Here is a 19849-nt window from a genome sequence, read left to right as displayed (position 1 = left end):
AGCGTGTCACCGGAAGTCTCCACTGCTTCTGCTTGCGCCGAAACCTGCAGGGTTGACTGGCTAGTCGTCCTGGAGTCTCCACTATTTAACAAATCTGGCTTACCCCTCAACATTTTTCCAGCCAATCTTTTTGCCTCACTAGCCACGCAACTAGCCCCTTCCATCTGCACTATATTAAATGCCTCTCTGAGTGAAGGGATGCTTACACATGAATGGAAGGCGGCCCAAGTGCCTCTGATCTGGAAAAAGGCACGTGAACCCGCAACAGAGTTGGCAAACTACCGTCCTATCTCACGCCTCCCACTCATGAGTAAACTCCTGGAAGGACCTATCAGTGCTAAGCTCATTGTGTACTTAGAATCGCAAAGCTACCTTGACCCTCTCAGTCTGGTTTTAGACCTAATTACTCTACTGACATAAGTGTCACAGACTACATCAAACTTGCCCTGGATAACAATAATACCAAAGGGAAGGAAGGACGGAGCGCTTGAGCAAATCAAACACTCACTCCCAGTCAACTGATCTGGGTTTAATCCATCATCATTATTTAGCTCACTCCAGGATGCTTGTTTCTAGTCCAGGGAGGACCTGGCTTGGCAGTTCGGTTTGGACTGTTCCCATGGAGCACAGGGATTTGCATATGGCTGGGTTCAAATTGGAAGGGCATGGTGAGCAAAAAAAAACGATGGATGTATGCCCAGATCTCTATACTGGGGTGAATGTATGACAATGTTCTGCATTCTGTCCATCAACAGTTTTTTTGCATTTGTCACCCCGAGTGGGACGAGTATGCTCAGACGTGAGTCCCGTGCTCTCCATGCCACTGGAATCAAGCTATCTATAATAATTAACTAAATAAATAAACCGAAAAGATACTCTAGATTTTTTAGATTTCCAGCACTAGTGCCCAGATAGTTTTCACCAACTGGAAAGAAGAACTGGGTGTGAGTAGGGGAGGGAAGGACTGGGCAGTGCAGGTCAAGGATACAGATGCTCTTCCTGACGGTCAGCTCTTTCTCAGTACACAGAAGCTTTACGACACTTTGGGCCAGATTTATCAAGGTTTTGCATTGGGCGCAAGGGCAACGCAAAACCTAAGTGAGAGTTATCAAGACAAGCAGGGCAAGCATGATAAATATAGAGTAATGCAAGGCTGCACAAATCGCTGCCTTGCGTTACCGTGCCCCCGGAAGGCGTTTCATGGATGGAGTGTTGGTGTTCCCACACATCCACCCGCGGATTTTGCCGCTTTCCCAGAATTACCATTAGTGGTAGACCTGTGAATGTTTCAGGATGCCATGTCTTCCCAGGTGAAGTGTAGTAAAGAGAAATATCTTTATTTCTGCTTGTCTTTTTCTTGTTCTAAGTGTGCCGCATTTTGCAGCACAAACAGAAAGAAAACAAGCATTGGAAATGCAATAGTGCTCGCATTAGGAAAGTTTGAGCTATTGGTCTTATAAATGAATTTTTTTTTATTTAGGTGTTATTTTTTAAAATAGCTAAATTAATAGCTTTGTCATTTACAATGCCAATAGTTATAACTTTCGCAAATGTGACACCTATAGCATTTGTAATGCAACATGTTTTGTATTTACGTGACTTAGATCTATTGATATTACAAATAACAATGGCTTTTAATTTTTTTAAAGAATTAATACTAAATAATTTATTTAATTTGTAATGGCAATAGCTTAAACTTTTGTAAATAACTTTTGTGAAGATTATGTTCAGTGTTTTTTATTGTGACGAAAATCCAAGAACAGAAGTGAAATATTAACATCTTTTTGTGATTTGTAATAAAGCGTGAAAGCTTGAAAACAGTTTGAAACATTGAAAGAACATATTTGAACCAGTGATGCTGTGGTTGCGCTGAGTGATGCTGTGGTTGCGCTGAGTGATGCTGTGGTGGTGCTGAGTGATGCTGTAGTTGCGCTGAGTGATGCTGTGGTTGCGCTGAGTGGTGTGTGCATCAGTGGAGCCTAGTGGGTGCATTGGTGGAGCTGTGTGGTGGGTGCATTGGTGGAGCTTAGTTGGAGCATCAGTGGACATGTGTGGTGGGTGCATCGTTGGAGCTGTGTGGTGGGTGCCTCGGCGGAGTTGTGTGGTGGGTGCATCGGCGGAGCTGTGTGGTGGGTGCATCGGTGAAGCTGTGTGGTGGGTGCTTTGGTGGAGAGGTGTGTGGTGGGTGCATCTGTGGAGCTGTGTGGTGGGTGCCTCAGTGGAGCTGTGTGGTGGGTGCCTCGGTGGAGCTGTGTGGTGGGTGCATCTGTGGAGCTGTGTGGTGGGTGCCTTGGTGGAGCTGTATGGTGGGTGCCTCGGTGGAGCTGTGTGGTGGGTGCATCAGTGGAGCTGTGTGGTGGGTGCATCAGTGGAGCTGTGTCGGTGGAGCTGTGTGGTGTGTGCATCGGTGGAGCTGGGTGGTGGGTGCATCGGTGGAGCTGTGTGGTGGGTGCATCGGTGGAACTGTGTGGTGGGTGCATCGGTAGGGCTGTGTGGTGGGTGCCTCGGTGGAGCTGTGTGGTGGGTGACTCAGTGGAGCTGTGTGGTGGGTGCATCGGTGGAGTTGTGTTGGTGGAGCTGTGTGGTGGGTGCATCAGTGGAGCTGTGTGGTGGGTGCATCTGTGGAGCTGTGTGATGGGTGCATTGGTGGAGCTGTGTGGTGGGGGCATGGTAGAGCTGTGTGGTGGGTGCCTCGATGGAGCTTGTGGTGGGTGCCTCGGTGGAGCTGTGTGGTGGGTGCCTCGGTGGAGCTGTGTGGTGGGTGCATCGGTGGAGCTGGGTGGTGGGTGCATTGGTGGTGCTGTGTCGGTTGAGCTGTGTGGTGGCTGCATCGGTGAAGCTGTGTGGTGGGTGCATCGGTGGAGCTGTGTGGTGGGTGCATCGGTGGAGCTGTGTCAGTGGAGCTGTGTGGTGGGTGCATCGGTGGAGCTGTGTGGTGGGTGCATCGGTGGAGCTGTGTCGGTGGAGCTGTGTGGTGGGTGCATCAGTGGAGCTGTGTGGTGGGTGCATCTGTGGAGCTGTGTGATGGGTGCATCGGTGGAGCTGTGTGGTGGGGGCATGGTAGAGCTGTGTGGTGGGTGCCTCGGTGGAGCTTGTGGTGGGTGCCTCGGTGGAGCTGTGTGGTGGGTGCCTCGGTGGAGCTGTGTGGCGGGTGCATCGGTGGAGCTGGGTGGTGGGTGCATCGGTGGTGCTGTGTCGGTTGAGCTGTGTGGTGGCTGCATCGGTGAAGCTGTGTGGTGGGTGCATCGGTGGAGCTGTGTGGTGGGTGCATCGGTGGAGCTGTGTCGGTGGAGCTGTGTGGTGGGTGCATCGGTGGAGCTGTGTGGTGGGTGCATCGGTGGAGCTGTGTGGTGGGTGCATCGGTAGGGCTGTGTGGTGGGTGCCTCGGTGGAGCTGTGTGGTGGGTGCCTCAGTGGAGCTGTGTGGTGGGTGCATCGGTGGAGCTGTGTCGGTGGAGCTGTGTGGTGGGTGCATCAGTGGAGCTGTGTGGTGGGTGCATCTGTGGAGCTGTGTGGTGGATGCATCGGTGGAGCTGTGTGGTGGGGGCATGGTAGAGCTGTGTGGTGGGTGCCTCGGTGGAGCTTGTGGTGGGTGCCTCGGTGGAGCTGTGTGGTGGGTGCCTCGGTGGAGCTGTGTGGTGGGTGCATCGGTGGAGCTGGGTGGTGGGTGCATCGGTGGTGCTGTGTCGGTTGAGCTGTGTGGTGACTGCATCGGTGAAGCTGTGCGGTGGGTGCATCGGTGGAGCTGTGTGGTGGGTGCATCGGTGAAGCTGTGTCGGAGGAGCTGTGTGGTGGGTGCATCAGTGGAGCTGTGTGGTGGGTGCATCTGTGGAGCTGTGTGGTGGGTGCATTGGTGGAGCTGTGTGGTGGGGACATGGTAGAGCTGTGTGGTGGGTGCCTCGGTGGAGCTGTGTGGTGGGTGCCTCGGTGGAGCTGTGTGGTGGGTGCATTGGTGAAGCTGTGTGGTGGGGGCATGGTAGAGCTGTGTGGTGGGTGCCTCGGTGGAGCTGTGTGGTGGGTGCATCGGTGGAGCTGGGTGGTGGGTGCATCGGTGGTGCTGTGTCGGTTGAGCTGTGTGGTGACTGCATCGGTGAAGCTGTGCGGTGGGTGCATCGGTGGAGCTGTGTGGTGGGTGCATCGGTGGAGCTGTGTGGTGGGTGCATCGGTGGAGCTGGGTGGTGGGTGCCTCAGTGGTGCTGTGTGGTGGGTGCATCGGTGGAGCTGTGTCGGAGGAGCTGTGTGGTGGGTGCATCAGTGGAGCTGTGTGGTGGGTGCATCTGTGGAGCTGTGTGGTGGGTGCATTGGTGGAGCTGTGTGGTGGGGACATGGTAGAGCTGTGTGGTGGGTGCCTCGGTGGAGTTGTGTGGTGGGTGCCTCGGTGGAGCTGTGTGGTGGGTGCATCAGTGAAGCTGTGTGGTGGGGGCATGGTAGAGCTGTGTGGTGGGTGCCTTGGTGCAGCTTGTGGTGGGTGCCTCGGTGGAGCTGTGTGGTGGGTGCCTCGGTGGAGCTGTGTGGTGGGTGCATCGGTGGAGCTGGGTTGTGGGTGCATCGGTGGTGCTGTGTCGGTTGATCTATGTGATGGCTGCATCGGTGAAGCTGTGTGGTGGGTGCATCGGTGGAGCTGTGTGGTGGGTGCATCGGTGGAGCTGTGTCGGTGGAGCTGTGTGATGGGTGCATCGGTGGAGCTGTGTGGTGGGTGCATCGGTGGAGCTGTGTGGTGGGTGCATCGGTAGGGCTGTGTGGTGGGTGCCTCGGTGGAGCTGTGTGGTGGGTGCCTCAGTGGAGCTGTGTGGTGGGTGCATCGGTGGAGCTGTGTCGGTGGAGCTGTGTGGTGGGTGCATCAGTGGAGCTGTGTGGTGGGTGCCTCGGTGGAGCTTGTGGTGGGTGCCTCGGTGGAGCTGTGTGGTGGGTGCCTCGGTGGAGCTGTGTGGTGGGTGCATCGGTGGAGCTGGGTGGCGGGTGCATCGGTGGTGCTGTGTCGGTTGAGCTGTGTGGTGACTGCATCGGTGAAGCTGTGTGGTGGGTGCATCGGTGGAGCTGTGGGGTGGGTGCATCGGTGGAGCTATGTGGTGGGTGCATCGGAGGAGCTGGGTGGTGGGTGCATCGGTGGAGCTGTGTGGTGGGTGCCTCAGTGGAGCTGTGGGGTGGGTGCATCGGTGGAGCTGTGTCGGAGGAGCTGTGTGGTGGGTGCATCAGTGGAGCTGTGTGGTGGGTGCATCTGTGGAGCTGTGTGGTGGGTGCATCGGTGGAGCTGTGTGGTGGGGGCATGGTAGAGCTGTGTGGTGGGTGCCTCGGTGGAGCTTTGTGGTGGGTGCCTCGGTGGAGCTGTGTGGTGGGTGCCTCGGTGGAGCTGTGTGGTGGATGCATCGGTGGAGCTGGGTGGTGGGTGCATTGGTGGTGCTGTGTCGGTTGAGCTGTGTGGTGGCTGCATCGGTGGAGCTGTGCGGTGGGTGCATCGGTGGAGCTGTGTGCTGGGTGCATCGGTGGAGCTGTGTCGGTGGAGCTGTGTGGTGGGTTCATCGGTGGAGCTGGGTGGTGGGTGCATCGGTGGAGCTGTGTCGGTGGAGCTGTGTGGTGGCTGCATCGGTGGAGCTGTGTGGTGGGTGCATCAGTGGAGCTGGGTGGTGGGTGCATTGGTGGAGCTGTGTCGGTGGAGCTGTGTGGTGGCTGCATCGGTGGAGCTGTGTGGTGGGTGCATCGGTGGAGCTGTGTGGTGGGTGCATCGTTGGAGCTGTGTCGGTGGAGCTGTGTGGTGGTGCGTCGGTGGAGCTGGGTGGTGGGTGCATCGGTGGAGCTGTGTGGTGGGTGCATCGGTGGAGCTGTGTGGTGGGTGCATCGGTAAGGCTGTGTGGTGGGTGCCTCGGTGGAGCTGTGTGGTGGGTGCCTCAGTGGAGCTTTGTGGTGGGTGCCTCAGTGGAGCTGTGTGGTGGGTGCATCGGTGGAGCTGTGTTGGTGGAGCTGTGTGGTGGGTGCATCAGTGGAGCTGTGTGGTGGGTGCATCTGTGGAGCTGTGTGGTGGGTGCATCGGTGGAGCTGTGTGGTGGGGGCATGGTAGAGCTGTGTGGTGGGTGCCTCGGTGGAGCTGTGTGGTGGGTGCCTCGGTGGAGCTCTGTGGTGGGTGCATCAGTGAAGCTGTGTGGTGGGTGCATCGGTGGAGCTTAGTTGGAGCATCGGTGGAGCTGTGTGGTGGGTGCATCGTTGGAGCTGTGTGGTGGGTGCCTCGGCGGAGTTGTGTGGTGGGTGCATCTGTGGAGCTGTGTGGTGGGTGCATCTGTGGAGCTGTGTGGTGGGTGCATCTGTGGAGCTGTGTGGTGGGTGCCTCAGTGGAGCTATGTGGTGGGTGCCTCGGTGGAGCTGTGTGGTTAGTGCATCTGTGGAGCTGTGTGGTGGGTGCCTTGGTGGAGCTTAGTTGGAGCATCGGTGGAGCTGTTTCGGTGGAGCTGTGTGGTGTGTGCATCGGTGGAGCTGGGTGGTGGTTGCATCGGTGGAGCTGTGTCGGTGGAGCTGTGTGGTGGCTGCATCGATGGAGCTGTGTGGTGGGTGCATCGGTGGAGCTGTGTCGGTGGAGCTGTGTGGTGGGTGCATCGGTGGAGCTGGGTGGTGGGTGCATCGGTGGAGCTGTGTCGGTGGAGCTGTGTGGTGGCTGCATCGGTGGAGCTGTGTGGTGGGTGCATCGGTGGAGCTGGGTGGTGGGTGCATCGGTGGAGCCGTGTAGGTGGAGCTGTGTGGTGGCTGCATCGGTGGAGCTGTGTGGTGGGTGCATCTGTGGAGCTGTGTGGTGGGTGCATCGGTGGAGCTGTGTCGGTGGAGCTGTGTGGTGGGTGCATCGGTGAAGCTGGGTGGTGGGTGCATTGGTGGAGCTGTGTGGTGGGTGCATCAGTGGAGCTGTGCGGTGGGTGCATCGGTAGGGCTGTGTGGTGGGTGCCTCGGTGGAGCTGTGTGGTGGGTGCCTCAATGGAGCTGTGTGGTGGGTGCATCGGTGGAGCTGTGTCGGTGGAGCTGTGCGGTGGGTGCATCAGTGGAGCTGTGTGGTGGGTGCATTCGTGGAGCTGTGTGGTGGGTGCATCAGTGGTGCTGTGTCGGTTGAGCTGTGTGGTGACTGCATCGGTGAAGCTGTGCGGTGGGTGCATCGGTGGAGCTGTGTGGTGGGTGCATGGGTGGAGCTGTGTGGTGGGTGCATGGGTGGAGCTGTGTGGTGGGTGCATCGGTGGAGCTGGGTGGTGGGTGCCTCAGTGGAGCTGTGTGGTGGGTGCATCGGTGGAGCTGTGTCGGAGGAGCTGTGTGGTGGGTGCATCAGTGAAGCTGTGTGGTGGGTGCATCTGTGGAGCTGTGTGGTGGGTGCATTGGTGGAGCTGTGTGGTGGGGACATGGTAGAGCTCTGTGGTGGGTGCCTCGGTGGAGCTGTGTGGTGGGTGCCTTGGTGGAGCTGTGTGGTGGGTGCCTCGGTGGAGCTGTGTGGTGGGTGCATCGGTGGAGCTGGGTTGTGGGTGCATCGGTGGTGCTGTGTCGGTTGATCTGTGTGGTGGCTGCATCGGTGAAGCTGTGTGGTGGGTGCATCGGTGGAGCTGTGTGGTGGGTGCATCGGTGGAGCTGTGTCGGTGGAGCTGTGTGGTGGGTGCATCAGTGGAGCTGTGTGGTGGGTGCATCGGTAGGGCTGTGTGGTGGGTGCCTCGGTGGAGCTGTGTGGTGGGTACCTCAGTGGAGCTGTGTGGTGGGTGCTTCGGTGGAGCTGTGTCGGTGGAGCTGTGTGGTGGGTGCATCAGTGGAGCTGTGTGGTGGGTGCATCTGTGGAGCTGTGTGGTGGATGCATCGGTGGAGCTGTGTGGTGGGGGCATGGTAAAGCTGTGTGGTGGGTGCCTCGGTGGAGCTTGTGGTGAGTGCCTCGGTGGAGCTGTGTGGTGGGTGCCTCGGTGGAGCTGTGTGGTGGGTGCATCGGTGGAGCTGGGTGGTGGGTGCATCGGTGGTGCTGTGTCGGTTGAGCTGTGTCGTGACTGCATCGGTGAAGCTGTGTGGTGGGTGCATCGGTGGAGCTGTGTGGTGGGTGCATCGGTGGAGCTGTGTGGTGGGTGCATCGGTGGAGCTGTGTGGTGGGTGCCTCAGTGGAGCTGTGTGGTGGGTGCATCGGTGGAGCTGTGTCGGAGGAGCTGTGTGGTGGGTGCATCAGTGGAGCTGTGTGGTGGGTGCATCTGTGGATTCGTGTGGTGGGTGCATCGGTGGAGCTGTGTGGTGGGGGCATGGTAGAGCTGTGTGGTGGGTGCCTCGGTGGAGCGGTGTGGTGGGTGCCTCGGTGGAGCTGTGTGGTGGGTGCCTCGGTGGAGCTGTGTGGTGGGTGCATCGGTGGAGCTGGGTGGTGGGTGCATCGGTAGTGCTGTGTCGGTTGAGCTGTGTGGTGGCTGCATCGGTGGAGCTGTGCGGTGGGTGCATCGGTGGAGCTGTGTGGTGGGTGCATCGGTGGAGCTGTGTCGGTGGAGCTGTGTGGTGGGTTCATCGGTGGAGCTTGGTGGTGGGTGCATCGGTGGAGCTGTGTCGGTGGAGCTGTGTGGTGGCTGCATCGGTGGAGCTGTGTGGTGGGTGCATCGGTGGAGCTGGGTGGTGGGTGCATCGGTGGAGCTGTGTCGGTGGAGCTGTGTGGTGGCTGCATCGGTGGAGCTGTGTGGTGGGTGCATCGGTGGAGCCGTGTGGTGGGTGCATCGGTGGAGCTGTGTCGGTGGAGCTGTGTGGTGGGTGCATCGGTGGAGCTGTGTCGGTGGAGCTCTGTGGTGGGTGCATCAGTGAAGCTGTGTGGTGGGTGCATTGGTGGAGCTTAGTTGGAGCATCGGTAGAGCTGTGTGGTGGGTGCATCGTTGGAGCTGTGTGGTGGGTGCCTCGGCGGAGTTGTGTGGTGGGTGCATCTGTGGAGCTGTGTGGTGGGTGCATCTGTGGAGCTGTGTGGTGGGTGCATCTGTGGAGCTGTGTGGTGGGTGCCTCAGTGGAGCTGTGTGGTGGGTGCCTCGGTGGAGCTGTGTGGTGGGTGCATCTGTGGAGCTGTGTGGTGGGTGCCTTGGTGGAGCTTAGTTGGAGCATCGGTGGAGCTGTTTCGGTGGAGCTGTGTGGTGTGTGCATCGGTGGAGCTGGGTGGTGGTTGCATCGGTGGAGCTGTGTCGGTGGAGCTGTGTGGTGGCTGCATCGGTGGAGCTGTGTGGTGGGTGCATCGGTGGAGCTGTGTCGGTGGAGCTGTGTGGTGGGTGCATCGGTGGAGCTGGGTGGTGGGTGCATCGGTGGAGCTGTGTCGGTGGAGCTGTGTGGTGGCTGCATCGGTGGAGCTGTGTGGTGGGTGCATCGGTGGAGCTGGGTGGTGGGTGCATCGGTGGAGCCGTGTAGGTGGAGCTGTGTGGTGGCTGCATCGGTGGAGCTGTGTGGTGGGTGCATCTGTGGAGCTGTGTGGTGGGTGCATCGGCGGAGCTGTGTCGGTGGAGCTGTGTGGTGGGTTCATCGGTGAAGCTGGGTGGTGAGTGCATTGGTGGAGCTGTGTGGTGGGTGCATCAGTGGAGCTGTGGGGTGGGTGCATCGGTAGGGCTGTGTGGTGGGTGCCTCGGTGGAGCTGTGTGGTGGGTGCCTCAGTGGAGCTGTGTGGTGGGTGCATCGGTGGAGCTGTGTCGGTGGAGCTGTGTGGTGGGTGCATCAGTGGAGCTGTGTGATGGGTGCATTCGTGGAGCTGTGTGGTGGGTGCATCGGTGGTGCTGTGTCGGTTGAGCTGTGTGGTGACTGCATCAGTGAAGCTGTGCGGTGGGTGCATCGGTGGAGCTGTGTGGTGGGTGCATCGGTGGAGCTGTGTGGTGGGTGCATCTGTGGAGCTGGGTGGTGGGTGCCTCAGTGGAGCTGTGTGGTGGGTGCATCGGTGGAGCTGTGTCGGAGGAGCTGTGTGGTGGGTGCATCAGTGGAGCTGTGTGGTGGGTGCATCTGTGGAGCTGTGTGGTGGGTGCATTGGTGGAGCTGTGTGGTGGGGACATGGTAGAGCTGTGTGGTGGGTGCCTCGGTGGAGCTGTGTGGTGGGTGCCTCGGTGGAGCTGTGTGGTGGGTGCCTCGGTGGAGCTGTGTGGTGGGTGCATCGGTGAAGCTGTGTGGTGGGGGCATGGTAGAGCTGTGTGGTGGGTGCCTCGGTGGAGCTTGTGGTGGGTGCCTCGGTGGAGCTGTGTGGTGGGTGCCTCGGTAGAGCTGTGTGGTGGGTTCATCGGTGGAGCTGGGTTGTGGGTGCATCGGTGGTGCTGTGTCGGTTGATCTGTGTGGTGGCTGCATCGGTGAAGCTGTGTGGTGGGTGCATCGGTGGAGCTGTGTGGTGGGTGCATCGGTGGAGCTGTGTGGTGGGTGCATCGGTGGAGCTGTGTGGTGGGTGCATCGGTAGGGCTGTGTGGTGGGTGCCTCGGTGGAGCTGTGTGGTGGGTGCCTCAGTGGAGCTGTGTGGTGGGTGCATCGGTGGAGCTGTGTCGGTGGAGCTGTGTGGTGGGTGCATCAGTGGAGGTGGGTGCATCTGTGGAGCTGTGTGGTGGATGCATCGGTGGAGCTGTGTGGTGGGGGCATGGTAGAGCTGTGTGGTGGGTGCCTCGGTGGAGCTTGTGGTGGGTGCCTCGGTGGAGCTGTGTGGTGGGTGCCTCGGTGGAGCTGTGTGGTGGGTGCATCGGTGGAGCTGGGTGGTGGGTGCATCGGTGGTGCTGTGTCGGTTGAGCTGTGTGGTGACTGCATCGGTGAAGCTGTGTGGTGGGTGCATCGGTGGAGCTGTGTGGTGGGTGCATCGGTGGAGCTGTGTGGTGGGTGCATCGGTGGAGCTGTGTGGTGGGTGCCTCAGTGGAGCTGTGTGGTGGGTGCATCGGTGGAGCTGTGTCGGAGGAGCTGTGTGGTGGGTGCATCTGTGCAGCTGTGTGGTGGGTGCATCTGTGGAGCTGTGTGGTGGGTGCATCGGTGGAGTTGTGTGGTGGGGGCATGGTAGAGCTGTGTGGTGGGTGCCTCGGTGGAGCTGTGTGGTGGGTGCCTCGGTGGAGCTGTGTGGTGGGTGCCTCGGTGGAGCTGTGTGGTGGGTGCCTCGGTGGAGCTGTGTGGTGGGTGCATCGGTGGAGCTGGGTGGTGGGTGCATTGGTGGTGCTGTGTCGGTTGAGCTGTGTGGTGGCTGCATCGGTGAAGCTGTGTGGTGGGTGCATCGGTGGAGCTGTGTGGTGGGTGCATCGGTGGAGCTGTGTCAGTGGAGCTGTGTGGTGGGTGCATCGGTGGAGCTGTGTGGTGGGTGCATCGGTGGAGCTGTGTCGGTGGAGCTGTGTGGTGGGTGCATCAGTGGAGCTGTGTGGTGGGTGCATCTGTGGAGCTGTGTGATGGGTGCATCGGTGGAGCTGTGTGGTGGGGGCATGGTAGAGCTGTGTGGTGGGTGCCTCGGTGGAGCTTGTGGTGGGTGCCTCGGTGGAGCTGTGTGGTGGGTGCCTCGGTGGAGCTGTGTGGTGGGTGCCTCGGTGGAGCTGTGTGGCGGGTGCATCGGTGGAGCTGGGTGGTGGGTGCATCGGTGGTGCTGTGTCGGTTGAGCTGTGTGGTGGCTGCATCGGTGAAGCTGTGTGGTGGGTGCATCGGTGGAGCTGTGTGGTGGGTGCATCGGTGGAGCTGTGTCGGTGGAGCTGTGTGGTGGGTGCATCGGTGGAGCTGTGTGGTGGGTGCATCGGTGGAGCTGTGTGGTGGGTGCATCGGTAGGGCTGTGTGGTGGGTGCCTCGGTGGAGCTGTGTGGTGGGTGCCTCAGTGGAGCTGTGTGGTGGGTGCATCGGTGGAGCTGTGTCGGTGGAGCTGTGTGGTGGGTGCATCAGTGGAGCTGTGTGGTGGGTGCATCTGTGGAGCTGTGTGGTGGATGCATCGGTGGAGCTGTGTGGTGGGGGCATGGTAGAGCTGTGTGGTGGGTGCCTCGGTGGAGCTTGTGGTGGGTGCCTCGGTGGAGCTGTGTGGTGGGTGCCTCGGTGGAGCTGTGTGGTGGGTGCATCGGTGGAGCTGGGTGGTGGGTGCATCGGTGGTGCTGTGTCGGTTGAGCTGTGTGGTGACTGCATCGGTGAAGCTGTGCGGTGGGTGCATCGGTGGAGCTGTGTGGTGGGTGCATCGGTGAAGCTGTGTCGGAGGAGCTGTGTGGTGGGTGCATCAGTGGAGCTGTGTGGTGGGTGCATCTGTGGAGCTGTGTGGTGGGTGCATTGGTGGAGCTGTGTGGTGGGGACATGGTAGAGCTGTGTGGTGGGTGCCTCGGTGGAGCTGTGTGGTGGGTGCCTCGGTGGAGCTGTGTGGTGGGTGCATTGGTGAAGCTGTGTGGTGGGGGCATGGTAGAGCTGTGTGGTGGGTGCCTCGGTGGAGCTGTGTGGTGGGTGCATCGGTGGAGCTGGGTGGTGGGTGCATCGGTGGTGCTGTGTCGGTTGAGCTGTGTGGTGACTGCATCGGTGAAGCTGTGCGGTGGGTGCATCGGTGGAGCTGTGTGGTGGGTGCATCGGTGGAGCTGTGTGGTGGGTGCATCGGTGGAGCTGGGTGGTGGGTGCCTCAGTGGTGCTGTGTGGTGGGGCATCGGTGGAGCTGTGTCGGAGGAGCTGTGTGGTGGGTGCATCAGTGGAGCTGTGTGGTGGGTGCATCTGTGGAGCTGTGTGGTGGGTGCATTGGTGGAGCTGTGTGGTGGGGACATGGTAGAGCTGTGTGGTGGGTGCCTCGGTGGAGTTGTGTGGTGGGTGCCTCGGTGGAGCTGTGTGGTGGGTGCATCAGTGAAGCTGTGTGGTGGGGGCATGGTAGAGCTGTGTGGTGGGTGCCTTGGTGCAGCTTGTGGTGGGTGCCTCGGTGGAGCTGTGTGGTGGGTGCCTCGGTGGAGCTGTGTGGTGGGTGCATCGGTGGAGCTGGGTTGTGGGTGCATCGGTGGTGCTGTGTCGGTTGATCTATGTGATGGCTGCATCGGTGAAGCTGTGTGGTGGGTGCATCGGTGGAGCTGTGTGGTGGGTGCATCGGTGGAGCTGTGTCGGTGGAGCTGTGTGATGGGTGCATCGGTGGAGCTGTGTGGTGGGTGCATCGGTGGAGCTGTGTGGTGGGTGCATCGGTAGGGCTGTGTGGTGGGTGCCTCGGTGGAGCTGTGTGGTGGGTGCCTCAGTGGAGCTGTGTGGTGGGTGCATCGGTGGAGCTGTGTCGGTGGAGCTGTGTGGTGGGTGCATCAGTGGAGCTGTGTGGTGGGTGCCTCGGTGGAGCTTGTGGTGGGTGCCTCGGTGGAGCTGTGTGGTGGGTGCCTCGGTGGAGCTGTGTGGTGGGTGCATCGGTGGAGCTGGGTGGCGGCTGCATCGGTGGTGCTGTGTCGGTTGAGCTGTGTGGTGACTGCATCGGTGAAGCTGTGTGGTGGGTGCATCGGTGGAGCTGTGGGGTGGGTGCATCGGTGGAGCTATGTGGTGGGTGCATCGGAGGAGCTGGGTGGTGGGTGCATCGGTGGAGCTGTGTGGTGGGTGCCTCAGTGGAGCTGTGGGGTGGGTGCATCGGTGGAGCTGTGTCGGAGGAGCTGTGTGGTGGGTGCATCAGTGGAGCTGTGTGGTGGGTGCATCTGTGGAGCTGTGTGGTGGGTGCATCGGTGGAGCTGTGTGGTGGGGGCATGGTAGAGCTGTGTGGTGGGTGCCTCGGTGGAGCTTTGTGGTGGGTGCCTCGGTGGAGCTGTGTGGTGGGTGCCTCGGTGGAGCTGTGTGGTGGATGCATCGGTGGAGCTGGGTGGTGGGTGCATTGGTGGTGCTGTGTCGGTTGAGCTGTGTGGTGGCTGCATCGGTGGAGCTGTGCGGTGGGTGCATCGGTGGAGCTGTGTGCTGGGTGCATCGGTGGAGCTGTGTCGGTGGAGCTGTGTGGTGGGTTCATCGGTGGAGCTGGGTGGTGGGTGCATCGGTGGAGCTGTGTCGGTGGAGCTGTGTGGTGGCTGCATCGGTGGAGCTGTGTGGTGGGTGCATCAGTGGAGCTGGGTGGTGGGTGCATTGGTGGAGCTGTGTCGGTGGAGCTGTGTGGTGGCTGCATCGGTGGAGCTGTGTGGTGGGTGCATCGGTGGAGCTGTGTGGTGGGTGCATCGTTGGAGCTGTGTCGGTGGAGCTGTGTGGTGGTGCGTCGGTGGAGCTGGGTGGTGGGTGCATCGGTGGAGCTGTGTGGTGGGTGCATCGGTGGAGCTGTGTGGTGGGTGCATCGGTAAGGCTGTGTGGTGGGTGCCTCGGTGGAGCTGTGTGGTGGGTGCCTCAGTGGAGCTTTGTGGTGGGTGCCTCAGTGGAGCTGTGTGGTGGGTGCATCGGTGGAGCTGTGTTGGTGGAGCTGTGTGGTGGGTGCATCAGTGGAGCTGTGTGGTGGGTGCATCTGTGGAGCTGTGTGGTGGGTGCATCGGTGGAGCTGTGTGGTGGGGGCATGGTAGAGCTGTGTGGTGGGTGCCTCGGTGGAGCTGTGTGGTGGGTGCCTCGGTGGAGCTCTGTGGTGGGTGCATCAGTGAAGCTGTGTGGTGGGTGCATCGGTGGAGCTTAGTTGGAGCATCGGTGGAGCTGTGTGGTGGGTGCATCGTTGGAGCTGTGTGGTGGGTGCCTCGGCGGAGTTGTGTGGTGGGTGCATCTGTGGAGCTGTGTGGTGGGTGCATCTGTGGAGCTGTGTGGTGGGTGCATCTGTGGAGCTGTGTGGTGGGTGCCTCAGTGGAGCTATGTGGTGGGTGCCTCGGTGGAGCTGTGTGGTTAGTGCATCTGTGGAGCTGTGTGGTGGGTGCCTTGGTGGAGCTTAGTTGGAGCATCGGTGGAGCTGTTTCGGTGGAGCTGTGTGGTGTGTGCATCGGTGGAGCTGGGTGGTGGTTGCATCGGTGGAGCTGTGTCGGTGGAGCTGTGTGGTGGCTGCATCGGTGGAGCTGTGTGGTGGGTGCATCGGTGGAGCTGTGTCGGTGGAGCTGTGTGGTGGGTGCATCGGTGGAGCTGGGTGGTGGGTGCATCGGTGGAGCTGTGTCGGTGGAGCTGTGTGGTGGCTGCATCGGTGGAGCTGTGTGGTGGGTGCATCGGTGGAGCTGGGTGGTGGGTGCATCGGTGGAGCCGTGTAGGTGGAGCTGTGTGGTGGCTGCATCGGTGGAGCTGTGTGGTGGGTGCATCTGTGGAGCTGTGTGGTGGGTGCATCGGTGGAGCTGTGTCGGTGGAGCTGTGTGGTGGGTGCATCGGTGAAGCTGGGTGGTGGGTGCATTGGTGGAGCTGTGTGGTGGGTGCATCAGTGGAGCTGTGCGGTGGGTGCATCGGTAGGGCTGTGTGGTGGGTGCCTCGGTGGAGCTGTGTGGTGGGTGCCTCAATGGAGCTGTGTGGTGGGTGCATCGGTGGAGCTGTGTCGGTGGAGCTGTGCGGTGGGTGCATCAGTGGAGCTGTGTGGTGGGTGCATTCGTGGAGCTGTGTGGTGGGTGCATCAGTGGTGCTGTGTCGGTTGAGCTGTGTGGTGACTGCATCGGTGAAGCTGTGCGGTGGGTGCATCGGTGGAGCTGTGTGGTGGGTGCATGGGTGGAGCTGTGTGGTGGGTGCATGGGTGGAGCTGTGTGGTGGGTGCATCGGTGGAGCTGGGTGGTGGGTGCCTCAGTGGAGCTGTGTGGTGGGTGCATCGGTGGAGCTGTGTCGGAGGAGCTGTGTGGTGGGTGCATCAGTGAAGCTGTGTGGTGGGTGCATCTGTGGAGCTGTGTGGTGGGTGCATTGGTGGAGCTGTGTGGTGGGGACATGGTAGAGCTCTGTGGTGGGTGCCTCGGTGGAGCTGTGTGGTGGGTGCCTTGGTGGAGCTGTGTGGTGGGTGCCTCGGTGGAGCTGTGTGGTGGGTGCATCGGTGGAGCTGGGTTGTGGGTGCATCGGTGGTGCTGTGTCGGTTGATCTGTGTGGTGGCTGCATCGGTGAAGCTGTGTGGTGGGTGCATCGGTGGAGCTGTGTGGTGGGTGCATCGGTGGAGCTGTGTCGGTGGAGCTGTGTGGTGGGTGCATCAGTGGAGCTGTGTGGTGGGTGCATCGGTAGGGCTGTGTGGTGGGTGCCTCGGTGGAGCTGTGTGGTGGGTACCTCAGTGGAGCTGTGTGGTGGGTGCTTCGGTGGAGCTGTGTCGGTGGAGCTGTGTGGTGGGTGCATCAGTGGAGCTGTGTGGTGGGTGCATCTGTGGAGCTGTGTGGTGGATGCATCGGTGGAGCTGTGTGGTGGGGGCATGGTAGAGCTGTGTGGTGGGTGCCTCGGTGGAGCTTGTGGTGAGTGCCTCGGTGGAGCTGTGTGGTGGGTGCCTCGGTGGAGCTGTGTGGTGGGTGCATCGGTGGAGCTGGGTGGTGGGTGCATCGGTGGTGCTGTGTCGGTTGAGCTGTGTCGTGACTGCATCGGTGAAGCTGTGTGGTGGGTGCATCGGTGGAGCTGTGTGGTGGGTGCATCGGTGGAGCTGTGTGGTGGGTGCATCGGTGGAGCTGTGTGGTGGGTGCCTCAGTGGAGCTGTGTGGTGGGTGCATCGGTGGAGCTGTGTCGGAGGAGCTGTGTGGTGGGTGCATCAGTGGAGCTGTGTGGTGGGTGCATCTGTGGATTCGTGTGGTGGGTGCATCGGTGGAGCTGTGTGGTGGGGGCATGGTAGAGCTGTGTGGTGGGTGCCTCGGTGGAGCGGTGTGGTGGGTGCCTCGGTGGAGCTGTGTGGTGGGTGCCTCGGTGGAGCTGTGTGGTGGGTGCATCGGTGGAGCTGGGTGGTGGGTGCATCGGTAGTGCTGTGTCGGTTGAGCTGTGTGGTGGCTGCATCGGTGGAGCTGTGCGGTGGGTGCATCGGTGGAGCTGTGTGGTGGGTGCATCGGTGGAGCTGTGTCGGTGGAGCTGTGTGGTGGGTTCATCGGTGGAGCTTGGTGGTGGGTGCATCGGTGGAGCTGTGTCAGTGGAGCTGTGTGGTGGCTGCATCGGTGGAGCTGTGTGGTGGGTGCATCGGTGGAGCTGGGTGGTGGGTGCATCGGTGGAGCTGTGTCGGTGGAGCTGTGTGGTGGCTGCATCGGTGGAGCTGTGTGGTGGGTGCATCGGTGGAGCCGTGTGGTGGGTGCATCGGTGGAGCTGTGTCGGTGGAGCTGTGTGGTGGGTGCATCGGTGGAGCTGTGTCGGTGGAGCTCTGTGGTGGGTGCATCAGTGAAGCTGTGTGGTGGGTGCATTGGTGGAGCTTAGTTGGAGCATCGGTAGAGCTGTGTGGTGGGTGCATCGTTGGAGCTGTGTGGTGGGTGCCTCGGCGGAGTTGTGTGGTGGGTGCATCTGTGGAGCTGTGTGGTGGGTGCATCTGTGGAGCTGTGTGGTGGGTGCATCTGTGGAGCTGTGTGGTGGGTGCCTCAGTGGAGCTGTGTGGTGGGTGCCTCGGTGGAGCTGTGTGGTGGGTGCATCTGTGGAGCTGTGTGGTGGGTGCCTTGGTGGAGCTTAGTTGGAGCATCGGTGGAGCTGTTTCGGTGGAGCTGTGTGGTGTGTGCATCGGTGGAGCTGGGTGGTGGTTGCATCGGTGGAGCTGTGTCGGTGGAGCTGTGTGGTGGCTGCATCGGTGGAGCTGTGTGGTGGGTGCATCGGTGGAGCTGTGTCGGTGGAGCTGTGTGGTGGGTGCATCGGTGGAGCTGGGTGGTGGGTGCATCGGTGGAGCTGTGTCGGTGGAGCTGTGTGGTGGCTGCATCGGTGGAGCTGTGTGGTGGGTGCATCGGTGGAGCTGGGTGGTGGGTGCATCGGTGGAGCCGTGTAGGTGGAGCTGTGTGGTGGCTGCATCGGTGGAGCTGTGTGGTGGGTGCATCTGTGGAGCTGTGTGGTGGGTGCATCGGCGGAGCTGTGTCGGTGGAGCTGTGTGGTGGGTTCATCGGTGAAGCTGGGTGGTGAGTGCATTGGTGGAGCTGTGTGGTGGGTGCATCAGTGGAGCTGTGGGGTGGGTGCATCGGTAGGGCTGTGTGGTGGGTGCCTCGGTGGAGCTGTGTGGTGGGTGCCTCAGTGGAGCTGTGTGGTGGGTGCATCGGTGGAGCTGTGTCGGTGGAGCTGTGTGGTGGGTGCATCAGTGGAGCTGTGTGATGGGTGCATTCGTGGAGCTGTGTGGTGGGTGCATCGGTGGTGCTGTGTCGGTTGAGCTGTGTGGTGACTGCATCAGTGAAGCTGTGCGGTGGGTGCATCGGTGGAGCTGTGTGGTGGGTGCATCGGTGGAGCTGTGTGGTGGGTGCATCTGTGGAGCTGGGTGGTGGGTGCCTCAGTGGAGCTGTGTGGTGGGTGCATCGGTGGAGCTGTGTCGGAGGAGCTGTGTGGTGGGTGCATCAGTGGAGCTGTGTGGTGGGTGCATCTGTGGAGCTGTGTGGTGGGTGCATTGGTGGAGCTGTGTGGTGGGGACATGGTAGAGCTGTGTGGTGGGTGCCTCGGTGGAGCTGTGTGGTGGGTGCCTCGGTGGAGCTGTGTGGTGGGTGCCTCGGTGGAGCTGTGTGGTGGGTGCATCGGTGAAGCTGTGTGGTGGGGGCATGGTAGAGCTGTGTGGTGGGTGCCTCGGTGGAGCTTGTGGTGGGTGCCTCGGTGGAGCTGTGTGGTGGGTGCCTCGGTAGAGCTGTGTGGTGGGTTCATCGGTGGAGCTGGGTTGTGGGTGCATCGGTGGTGCTGTGTCGGTTGATCTGTGTGGTGGCTGCATCGGTGAAGCTGTGTGGTGGGTGCATCGGTGGAGCTGTGTGGTGGGTGCATCGGTGGAGCTGTGTGGTGGGTGCATCGGTGGAGCTGTGTGGTGGGTGCATCGGTAGGGCTGTGTGGTGGGTGCCTCGGTGGAGCTGTGTGGTGGGTGCCTCAGTGGAGCTGTGTGGTGGGTGCATCGGTGGAGCTGTGTCGGTGGAGCTGTGTGGTGGGTGCATCAGTGGAGGTGGGTGCATCTGTGGAGCTGTGTGGTGGATGCATCGGTGGAGCTGTGTGGTGGGGGCATGGTAGAGCTGTGTGGTGGGTGCCTCGGTGGAGCTTGTGGTGGGTGCCTCGGTGGAGCTGTGTGGTGGGTGCCTCGGTGGAGCTGTGTGGTGGGTGCATCGGTGGAGCTGGGTGGTGGGTGCATCGGTGGTGCTGTGTCGGTTGAGCTGTGTGGTGACTGCATCGGTGAAGCTGTGTGGTGGGTGCATCGGTGGAGCTGTGTGGTGGGTGCATCGGTGGAGCTGTGTGGTGGGTGCATCGGTGGAGCTGTGTGGTGGGTGCCTCAGTGGAGCTGTGTGGTGGGTGCATCGGTGGAGCTGTGTCGGAGGAGCTGTGTGGTGGGTGCATCTGTGCAGCTGTGTGGTGGGTGCATCTGTGGAGCTGTGTGGTGGGTGCATCGGTGGAGTTGTGTGGTGGGGGCATGGTAGAGCTGTGTGGTGGGTGCCTCGGTGGAGCTGTGTGGTGGGTGCCTCGGTGGAGCTGTGTGGTGGGTGCCTCGGTGGAGCTGTGTGGTGGGTGCATCGGTGGTGCTGTGTCGGTTGAGCTGTGTGGTGGCTGCATCGGTGGAGCTGTGCGGTGGGTGCATCGGTGGAGCTGTGTGGTGGGTGCATCGGTGGAGCTGTGTCGGTGGAGCTGTGTGGTGGGTTCATCGGTGGAGCTGGGTGGTGGGTGCATTGGTGGAGCTGTGTCGGTGGATCTGTGTGGTGGCTGCATCGGTGGAGCTGTGTGGTGGGTGCATCGGTGGAGCTGGGTGGTGGGTGCATCGGTGGAGCTGTGTCGGTGGAGCTGTGTGGTGGCTGCATCGGTGGAGCTGTGTGGTGGGTGCATCGGTGGAGCTGTGTGGTGGGTGCATCGTTGGAGCTGTGTCGGTGGAGCTGTGTGGTGGGTGCGTCCGTGGAGCTGGGTGGTGGGTGCATCGGTGGAGCTGTGTGGTGGGTGCATCGGTGGAGCTGTGTAGTGGGTGCATCGGTAAGGCT

The sequence above is a fragment of the Lissotriton vulgaris genome, chromosome 2_1, assembly GCF_964263255.1.
Source record: "Lissotriton vulgaris chromosome 2_1, aLisVul1.2, whole genome shotgun sequence".
Lineage (NCBI taxonomy): Eukaryota > Metazoa > Chordata > Amphibia > Caudata > Salamandridae > Lissotriton > Lissotriton vulgaris.
This window is presented reverse-complemented; position numbering follows the sequence as displayed.